This window comes from Cheilinus undulatus, linkage group 13 (genome assembly GCF_018320785.1).
Source record: "Cheilinus undulatus linkage group 13, ASM1832078v1, whole genome shotgun sequence".
Taxonomy (NCBI): domain Eukaryota; kingdom Metazoa; phylum Chordata; class Actinopteri; order Labriformes; family Labridae; genus Cheilinus; species Cheilinus undulatus.
Window position 1 is genome coordinate 3468151 of NC_054877.1, and position 10991 is coordinate 3479141.

The 10991-nt window shown below is 40.7% G+C and overlaps 1 protein-coding gene across 1 annotated transcript in view; it reads right to left on the reverse strand.

The window, feature by feature from the left end:
• Positions 1-9825, reverse strand: part of LOC121520098 (NACHT, LRR and PYD domains-containing protein 12-like) — a 53450-nt gene extending 43625 nt beyond the window's left edge. The window contains exon 1 of the mRNA XM_041803372.1: positions 9808-9825. The gene's annotated coding sequence lies outside the window, so the exon portion shown is untranslated. The remainder of the gene's footprint in view (positions 1-9807) is intronic.
• Positions 9826-10991: the final 1166 nt, after the last annotated feature.

Here is a 10991-nt window from a genome sequence, read left to right on the forward strand (position 1 = left end):
GCTTGTCCTGATTGAAACATGGATCATAAATTCCTTGAACAGTGAGTGACATAAAGTAGGATTTATATCTGGTGTAGTCAGACTCCAGCCTTGTGCAGTCTGTTAGCACTGTTCTGTCTCTTTACTCTTCATTCAGCTGGAGCTAACGTCAGCTACAGAGGAGCAGCATCCTGAATGGTGAGTACACAGAGCAGAGATGAGGAGCCAAGTTTGCAGTCAAAGGTGTTCATGGTGGTCAGAAGGTTTCTATTCAGTTGTGTCTGACTTGACGTCTCATTGGTCTGTCTGTTTCTGAATCACCACATACTGGCTCATTGGAGCCATTCCTTACACTTCAAAGTTTGTTTGAAGGACTGAAATGTGTTCATGAACCTACTTTAGTTTAGTTAACCCACTTTGTTTAAATACATTTTCAGTCAATAATATCATTCATTTCATATTTTGGCATCTCAAACCCTAAAAATGTCAGCTGGTGTGACTGTCTGAGTAAATGAACAGATTACTGACTCCATTAAAAATGACATTTTAATAGTGAGAAACTCAAATTAGAATATTCTGGCATTATTTTATGGCTGAAATCTTTGAAACAATCAAATGTTAATAAAATGGATCAATATAAAGTTAGTAAGCTCATAGAATAAACTTTTGCCTCAGAAAATGTCAGGGTGGCGCAACCGTAATCAGGGGACTTTTTTTTTAATCAAGTGATAAAAACAGATTTCAGCTCAATTTATCCTCCTTTAACTCCAGCTGACACTCATGGCAGAGTGAAATGGTTTACAGAGCCTTTAACTTCTGCACACTCTTCCTTTCTTTTCTAACCTGCTCCATACAGCAGACATCCTCATGCACAGTTTTCAGAGTGAGACTGAGTGAAAATAGAGCTGCATGGCTGTTCTATTTTTCAGCCACTAGAGGGCAGTGAAGCCTTTCTGCTGTAGTGAGGAGACAGACACTCAGACACTGTTCACTTGGTGACAGCCAACCTGATGCAGATTAGAGTTAAGGGAGCATCTCTACTCCCTGTTTGAAATGGATTTCACTGGAAAAATGAATTCTTTTTGACACTTAATGCACTGATTTGCACTCCAGATGATAGTGGCATTTACTGATTGATGCTTTTGTGATGCCACAGCATCCCAGAGCTGAATTTTTTCACCATTTAGAAGCTCAATTCCTACTAAGTTCTCTTTCTAATAAAAAAAAAAAAAAGAAATGTTGTCCTGCTTGTTTAAACACAGACTTCTGTTGTATATGAAACTCAAAATGTTGAATTAGAAAGGTTTTTATAGCTTTCAGACACTGGTGGAATTATCTTTTTAACTTTTTAAATGTCAACATTATTTATCATAAGTTTTTTCATATTTTATTCCTGGTGAAATGAGGTTGACAGTTTCTGGTTTAAAGGTGACCCTGTTAGGCCCTCAGGTTAGACCTGAATCCAGAATCTGGCCCCTGCTGAGATTTAGTCTGACACCCCTGCTCTATGTGGACTAATTTGACAAAGTGTCTTCTTTGGAGCCTTTCTAGTAGGAAAGTTTGACAAACTGCCCCCTTTGGTGCCTCCAAGCGGGCAAAACTGGACCACACTTCTGCAGCGGTGCCCCACAAAGTCCTGCAGGTGTCCTATTTATGATTCTTGTCCTTGGCCCTCAAACATCCTGAGTCTGCTGCTGCTTTCAGGCATCAAACTTCAAAATGACCCCAAAGTGTTTTCTACACATGATTGTTTTTCAAATGTGTGTAAACTGTATTTATTCATTGGAAATGTCCATTTGGCGTCTGCTCCCTTCTATTATTTTGACATTGACATGTGATTTGATGAAGCTGTGAGTCTAACATCCATATTTGTCCTTTTGTCTCTCACAGAGGACGCTTCTGATGGAGCAGCTGACCTGCAGGAAAAGCAACATCTTCACCCTCCTGCCTCTTCATCACCTACACTGTAAAACCAAACTAGTTGAAATGAGCTGACTGAGCAGCTGAAAATGACTTAGACTCACTTTTACTTGGACATTCATGTTGGCTTCACTTTTTGAAGTTCAGCTACACTGTGACCAATGCCAGTGACTCCATACTGATGAGTAAAAAAGACAACAAAGGAAACGTTTGCTAGATATATTTTAATGTAAAATTATGTGAAAAAGAATTTAGCTCTCAAATGACAACATTATTGATTAATATAAATCTTAAATGATCTACTAAATCTTTTTGTTTCATCATAAACATAAATAGTAAATGTATATGTTCATGATAATCATAAATATTAAGATTATACCTAAATATCTAAAAATGTAAAAAATGTTTAATGTGAATTATAAATCTTTATCAATAATATAAATGTTAATATTTTTTCTAAATATTTAATAATAGATAAAAAAGTTTAATGTGAATTAAAATGTTTATTGATAATATTAGTGTTTATTTCTATCTGGGATGTCTGTTGAAATTATACTGCATGAGAATATTGTCTTCTTATTTTATATTTATTTTTAAGTATTCAGTAAATTTTTGTTGGTGTATTGAGGGTTAATTTCACCAGAATCCTCTGTTTTATCATGTATTTTAAGTCTTTATCCTGAGGTACTGTATTAGTGGCAAGGGGGTATATTACATCATTTCCGCCCTTTCGTCAGTCTGCTTAGAGCTCCACTGTGAGAGGTATGTATTCACTGTAGCTCATTCATAAAGTGCAAATATAAAAGTTCTCCGTCTGATTGAACTGCTAAAAACAGTTTGGTTGTTGTAAATATCTGTACAGGAGATGAATGAGTGACTTTTTCTTGTGTATTTAGTCTGTAAATCAGAGTTAGAGAGAGCTAGCTTAACACGTGTTAGCTATGTGTGCTTGTGTGTGCGTGTGGGCTGTCGCAGCCATCACATCTTCTATGAGACACGTTTTGAGCATTTCTTTTTGTCATGTTAGGCGTGTTGTGAAGATAGAACCCATGTTGGCAGCGCTTTGCTCTCTCTGAATTCATTCAGATTAAAATGGAGTTTGATGAGACCAGCCTGTGTTCTTGTCTCCTTTGAGCACCTGAACACAACGCAGCGTAGCTGGAGTGGGCAGCTCCGTTCAGCTACATAACTATATAATAATAAATCTAAATATTTAATTGTAATTTTAAATGTTTACTGATAAATACAAATATTTATTTTTTATCTAAATATGAAAATTCTGTCTAAAATTTCATGTTAAATGTAACCCTGTAGAAAATAGCACTGATGTGTCATTTATCTCATGTTTTATTGACTATTTGTCTCATCACCTGTCAATCAGGTTAGCAACACTCAGCTTCAGCTACCATTGGCTGAGAAAGTAAATACAGACTCCTGATTAGCTACTGAAATTAAGTCCCGCCCTTGCCGGGAAAAGTTGGCTGAGTGCAGAGAAGGAAAACAATAGGAGCAGCCGAGTGCCGTTCATAGCAGAGATATTAGTCTGTAAATGAAGAAAAAGGTGATTGAAAACAGTCTACAGAACAGTCAGACAACAGCTGGAGAAGAGAGAAAGCCACGGAGTCTTTCACCAGGAACAGTAAAGCTTTTAGCAGCGTCTTAGTGAGTTCACTGATAAAAGCTAGCGTGGCTAGTTATATTAGCTTGTGCTATTAGCACCACGGGGCAAAAGGAGAGGAGGACAGAATAGGAGCAGAGGAAGTGGGAGGCTATTAGGATTGCCCTCCCTTACACCAAAGGTAGGTCTACATTTCTCCAATGCTAGAACATGGTTGACATTTAGGGGTGTAACAGTTCACCGAGGTCAGATGAAGTTCATAGATTAAAAAAGAAAGATCCAGATTCATGATTCTAGATGTCCGTAGCATTATAATTTCCTCCACCAAGGAGGTTATGTCATCAGGTGGGTTTGTTCATTTGTTAGGTAGCAACATAACTCATAAAATTGTGGACAGATTTTGATGAAATTTTTGAGGAAATGTCAGAAATGGCATAAAGAAAAAGTGATTAGATTTTGGGAGTGATCCGGATCACCAGGAATTTTTTAAGGATTCTGTACTATCAGGAGATAGGGCTAATGGCGGAGCTCCGCGCTGTTACCACTTTACACAAGGAGATGACGGACATGAGTAACTTCAGTCCCAGCAGCATTTGTGGGTGTGTTTCTATTCAAAGTTTTGGAGGTTATAGAGTTTGAAAGACGCACACCTGGTCGAGGAGACGAGTCGAAGCGTAACAGAGAGAAAGACAGCAAATTGTGACGAGAATACTCACAATGCTGGGAGGGATCCAGGAATTTTTTTTAAAGGATTCTTCACTATTAGGAGATCGGGCTAATGGTGGTCTGTGCTCTCTGAGTGCTTTTCTAGTTATTTCTTTTACTAATGTCAGTGCAGCTTATACTTTACTTAGATGTTCAAAATAAACATTTGAATCAATCCATCAATACTTTGTTCAGTCTAGTGTTATTTAGAACTATCAGTGATAGTTGGTTCAGCCTGTCTATTAAACATGAGACAAAAAAGAGGAAAACAACAAGACAAGGTTAAAACCTAGTATCTGGCTGACCGCTCCTATCTGGGATGTCTGTTGAAATGCCTGACTGAATTGTGTGTTCTGGCAGAGTGATTATTTGTTGGGGTGTAATTGTGCTGTCCCTAATGTCTGTGGGTTGAGAACTGAAGGATCCTAAAGTTTCAAACATAAAGCTCTGTCAGCAGGAAACAGCTAACCTGACACACCAGATCCACTCATATCCATGCATGAATATATTTGACATTCATCTGGGAAAGCTCTTTATTGTTACTGGTAACTAAAATTTATATAGCTACAAAAATTCTCCTCTTTCTCTCTCTGAGCAACACCTTTGAACCTTTTCCAGCATTCATGTTTTTACCAAAGGTAGAACGGGAACATCATCACAGCTTCATCATCACACATGCAGACTTCCAAAAATCAATCCTTAGAGAGCTGCTTCAAAATTGCTTTTGTTTATGACCAAAATAAAAAGATCAATGAAAAACAAAAGTTCATTTGATAGGGTTTCTGAATACAAATCATTCACAGCTATCTAAGCCTGCGCTCAATGACAGTTTGTGCTGTGACCCATCTTCCTGGCTGTGCGTCAGCCGCTCATTCTAATAGGCCAGCGCCCTCACCACCTGCGGAGGGCGCCAACAAAATGAAAGAAAAGTCAACAATGTCAAATGAAAGCATGTCAATAAAAAACTCAAATGTGGCTCCTACAACAATGTTGGCTCAATTGTACACTGTTTGAAACATTTTTGAAACGTGTTATTGTTCACAGAGAAAGCCACTGTGTGTGGCACTATTTTACAATGTGAGCTTAGGCTACAGGCTACGTGCTCTTCCACCTCAGAGTATCTGATCAGCTGTTTGTGTCTGTGGGCTTGGTTAGACCAAACAAAAAGTATGGAAACTGAAACAAGACTAAAATGGACTTGATCATATCAAAATGACTGCTGAGCAGTTCAACAGTGACATATACACCAATGCAAGTTCAACTAGTGAAAAGAATTACTGACAAGCTTTGAATCAAATCAATCAGGTTAATCAGAGCTGATAAATCATCTAGTGTGTAGTCTGACTAAGCTTTGGATTCAGACAGCAGAGTTTGAGCTACAGAGAACACAGAGACACTGAGGAACCTGGACCTAACCTAAACCCAGGATAGAGCGGTTCAGTGAATGTGGTGTTGAAGGTGTGGAGGTGGATCAGTCTGTCAGAGGAGACTCTGTAGAAGGACAGAGAGCCAGCAGGATGGTCCAGATACACCCCTACTCTACCAGAGGATGAAGAGGAGGAGGAGGAGATGTTAATCTCTTATTGTGACAGGCATAGTAACCAATAGCAGAGCAGACCAGAGTCCAGGACTGATCATTACATCCAAATCCACATTCTTTCATGTCTCTTCTCCATCTGATTCCTCTGTAACTCACTGATACATCAACTCCTCCTCTCCACTTGACCTCCCAGTAACAGCGACCAGTCAGACCAGTCCGACACAGCAGCTGATGACAGTCAAATCTGTCTGGATAATCAGGATATGGCTGAACACAGCTGACTGTTATCATCTGATCATTCCTAAACAAGGTTACTGACAGAGTCAAACTAACATTTCATATTCAGCCCTGAATCCTGTTTATCTGCCCTGAAATTCTACTTCCTGTTTCTATTTGAATGTGAACAGACCACAGTGAGCTGCAGCTCCACAATCACAGACAGACACCAAACAATTCAAAGTTCAGACATTTCTATGGCTTTGACTTTAGATTCATGTGTGTCATTTCACCTCTTGTGTCCACTGTGTGGTGTTATATTCCATCCACCAATACTCAGTAGCACACATGATGGTGCTGTATATGGACAATGATCAACAGGATGAGATAGAAGTGTCTGAAATGAGATTCTTCAGGAGGGAGTCTGGGATTAGCCTTAGAGAGAGGGAGGAGGTCAGAGTAGAGCTGCTGATCTTCACATCTAAAGGGGTCAGCTGATCAGGATCCTCCTGATCTCCTCCCTGTGGAGGTCTTCAAGGCCCATCCAACTGGGAGATCAGATCAGATCAACTTTACTGTCCCACAGAGTGAGATATGACTCTGGGGCTTTTCACCCATGCTGCAGCCAGAAGACAACATTCAACAACACAGACATTAGATAGAAAAACCTCAGGGCAAGCCCAGAACTCTCTGGAGGGATTATATATCCCATCTGGTCTGAGAACACCTCAGGATCCCCAAGGAGGAACTGAAAATGTGAGGAATGGATCAGCCTGCTGCCACTGTGAGCCAACCCCAGATAAAGCCACCATAAACATCAAGATTTTAAAATCTGAACACATTTTTTCAATGGAGACTAACAATCTCTGATTTTTTTTAATTTCTACCTTTACCTGTAACCTTCTTTGTCACAGAGACAGGGGTGAGGTTGGAGCTTGGGAGACTTTGCTCTGGGAAGGCAGCTGGCCCAGATGGTGTGTGTCCAAGGCTGCTTAAAGACTATGCAGCACAACTGTGTCAACCTCTCCACAGGATCTTCAACCTGAGTCTACAGCCGGGGCAGGTACCTGCTCTGTGGAAAACTGACAAACTGGATTCCCTGCAGTTTGCATACAAAGAACACACTGGAGTGGATGATGCCATCCTCTTCATGCTTCACCGTTCCCTGTCTCATCTAGAGGAACCTGGAGTTTATGTGACAATCATGTTCTTTGATTTTCAAATGCATTCAACTCCATCCAACCCACCATACTCAAACACAAGCTCACGGAGATGGGAGTGGGTCCTTCCTGTGTTTCTTGGATCACAGATTACCTGACAGGAAGGCCACAGTTTGTCAGGCTGGGGAACTGTATTTCTGGGACATTAATGAGCAGTACAGGGGCTCCACAAGGAACAGTGCTGGCTCCATTCCTGTTCACACTGTATACATCAGACTTCAAATACAGCACTGAGTCCTGCCACATCCAGAAATACTCGGATGACACTGCTATCATGGCATGTATCAGAAATGGACAAGAAGCCGAATACAGGGATCTGATAAGTGCCTTCAGTGACTGGAGTCACAAAAACTGCCTCCTACTCAACACCTCAAAGACTAAGGAAATGATCATAGATTTCCACAGATCCAAACCCCCTCTTCAGCCAGTGAACACTTGTGGCATGGACATCAAGGTGGTGACATCATACAAATATTTAGGTGTACACCTGGATAGTAAGTTGGACTGGTCTAAAAATATAGACTACATCTCCAAAAAGGGGCAGAGCCGCCTCTTTTGCCTCAGAAGACTCCGATCAATAGACATCTGCAGTAAGATGCTGCAGATGTTTTATCAGTCTGTGGTGGCAAGTGTTCTGTTTTATGCTGCAGTCTGCTGGGGAGGCAGTGTGAAACACAAGGATGCAAGGTGTCTGAACAAACTGGTTTAAAAAGCTGGCTCTGTGATTGGAATCAAATTGAACTCATTGGAGGATGAGGTGGAGAGACGTGCACTGAGCAAGGTGGAGGCCATTCTGAGGAACATGGATCATCCACTTCATATCTCCCTCAGTGAGCAAAGAAACAACGGTGATGGACGGTTCCTATCCCTGCGCTGCAGGACGGAAAGATTAAGAAAATCTTTCATACCATCAACTATTAGACTGTATAATTCTACAGTAAACAGATGAGACTCCCAGACGAGTGAATTTCCCTTCGGGGATGAATAAAGTTCTTGTATTGTATTGATGTAGTGGTTTTGTATCATGTAAGAGGTGATCCTTCTTGCCAGCACAGAGAAGATCGTGCACTCAACACTCAACACTCAGAAGGGAGATTGTCCTGAACTGGGAGATTGTGGAGGACCCTTCCTCTTTCGGAACAAAACATCCCTCTGCCAATCTCCAGCTTGGTGGGATTGAACCCTTGGCCCAGATCTCCCTCATAATCTTCCATAACCTCCAGAGAAGTTTAGGGCATTTCTTGTACACCTTATATGGTATACCACTTGGGCCAGGGGCAGCTGATGATTTGGCTTTGCGGACGATGTTCTGAACTTCCTGCCAGGTGGGTTCCTTCACATTCAGCTCAGTTGATGGTTTCCCAGGCCTAGAGATGTTGCGGTTGGCTCCCAGACCCTGATTCCTATTGGGGTCGCTGAGAGCTTCCAAAAGGAATTCTTCTACCTCTGACTTTGTGCTGGTGAGTGTGCCAGATTTTTGTTGGCCAAGAAGAGAAGAAGACCCCTGAGAAAGCAAGAGAATGGGCCCCTGATGAACCCTGAGAACGGAGCCCTTATAAAGCAAGAGAATGGGCCCCTGATGAACCCTGAGAATGGACCCCTGATAAACCCAGGAACGGGCCCTTGATAAACCCAGAGAATGGGCCCCTGATAAACCCAGGAACGGGCCTTTGATAAACCCAGAGAATGGGCCCCTGATAAACCCAGGAATGGGCCCTTGATAAACCCAGAAAACGGGCCCCTGATAAACCAAGAGAATGGGCCCCTGATGAACCCTGAGAACGGGCCCCCTAAAAACCCAGAAAATGGGCCCCTGATAAACCAAGAGAATGGGTCCTTGATGAACCCAGAGAATGGGCTGCTAAACCCAGCAAATGGACCCCTGACAAACTTGAAGAATGGGCGCCTGACAACCTCACTGGGCCCCTGGGACTCACCACACTGATAACATGTCAACATAACTGTCAGTTTATTTTAGAATCTCTTACCTTCCACCTGCAGATTGTTTCAAGTCAATAAAGCGCTGAACAGACCCGTCACTCTTCATGGACACACAGCTGGGTTCAGGAGAGTCTGGACTCTGCTCCTCCATCCTGATACTGAAAAACAACAAGATATGTTTACATATAGATAATATGTTTATATAGTGATGATAAGTTGATGTTAGCTGTTGTTCAGTAGTTAAGCTGATATGAAACAGTGATGATGATGATGATGATGATGACGATGACGATTGAGGAGGAATACCCTATTTGATCAGCAGTGGATCATAAGTGACCCTTTGCTAAGCCACTCCCTAGAATAGCCCCTAACCAGTCAAACGCAGGATTAGTAGGAGTCTATTTTCAGTATGGGCTCCTGACAAACCCTGTGTGCAGTGATTTTTTTCTCTGTGTACCAGAACTGTGCAGGTTGTTGAAAAAGAGGAAAATAGTCCTATTTTGATACATAAACAAAGGTTAAGATCATTAATTTTTCAAGAACACAAGAATTATTTGGGATCCACTGGTTTTCATAAGACCCTCTAAGTTCACTGCCCGTCGGCCCCTGGGACTCACCACACTGATAACATGTCAATGTGAATGTCAGTTTATTTCATCATTTCTTACCTTCCATCTGCAGATCGTTTGAAGTTAATACCATGATCAAATGAAACATGGATTTATTGTCCAGTTCTTTAATGTCTTTTTGCTGTGTGTGTGTATAGAGTTCCATATGTACAGAACTTATGTATTACAGATAGGTGAAAATTTATCTGTATATCTGCTTGTATGTAGCTTAAATTATAGTCAATACACTATAGGAACCATTTGTTTCTGAATAGATTTTAAGTGTTGTAAATATTATAGTTATGGAAAAAAAATAAAATAAAATAGAATAAATAAAATCTTGATTGTAGTAACTGGTAATAAAGGGGTAGGATTAAATAAGTTTATACTTCTGCCTACTCCTTTTTGAACATGTAAACATGCGTCAAATGCAAGATATTGTCAACAGTCTTCTTGTTTTTTCCCTTTTTTTCACAAAAGCATGGGTGACTGTATTTGTTATGGTCACAATTTCAGATTGTTCTTTGTTGTTTGTTTGTTTGTTTGTTTGTTTTACTTTTTAAATTATTTTTATTTTCACTTTTATACATGTTCAAAATAAATAAATTAAAAAAAAAAAAAAAAAAAAAAAAAAACTGGTCACTCCTCATGGACACACAGCTGGGTTCAGGAGAGTCTGGGCTCTGCTTCTCCATCCTGATACGGAAAAACAACAAGATATGTTTACATATAGATAACAACCTGATGTCACTCACCTCTCCAGAAAGACTGGTTCAGTCTCCACTACTCTGCCAGATAACTACGTCTCATTCTGTAGAGCCAGAGTCAAGCTTTCTAGGTGAAAGTTTCTTCCAGTGTTTGTTAGCACGCCATCCATTCTGATCATATTTTCTTATGTGCTTTTTTTCAGGTTGGTGCCTCGCTGCCTCATCCTGCTCTGGTCTCCAGTACGGTGGTCAGCCAACCTCCAGCAGCCCCAGCCTGTGTCTGTGTCTGGGACAATGAACCATCCTTTTATGAAATGTCTAGTAGTCTCCTGCTTTCTGGGTCCAACTAAACACTCAGACCAGAACACTTTACTCCCAGTTTTTGACACTTGTTTTTCTCATTTATGCAACTTTATGCCAGTTTATGTCTCTATATACACATATTTTTGCCACCTCGCCCCATTGTTGCCACTCTTAACCTGTTTTAGCCACTTTTTTCCCATTTCTTCAACATTCTTTTGCCATTATTTTACCATT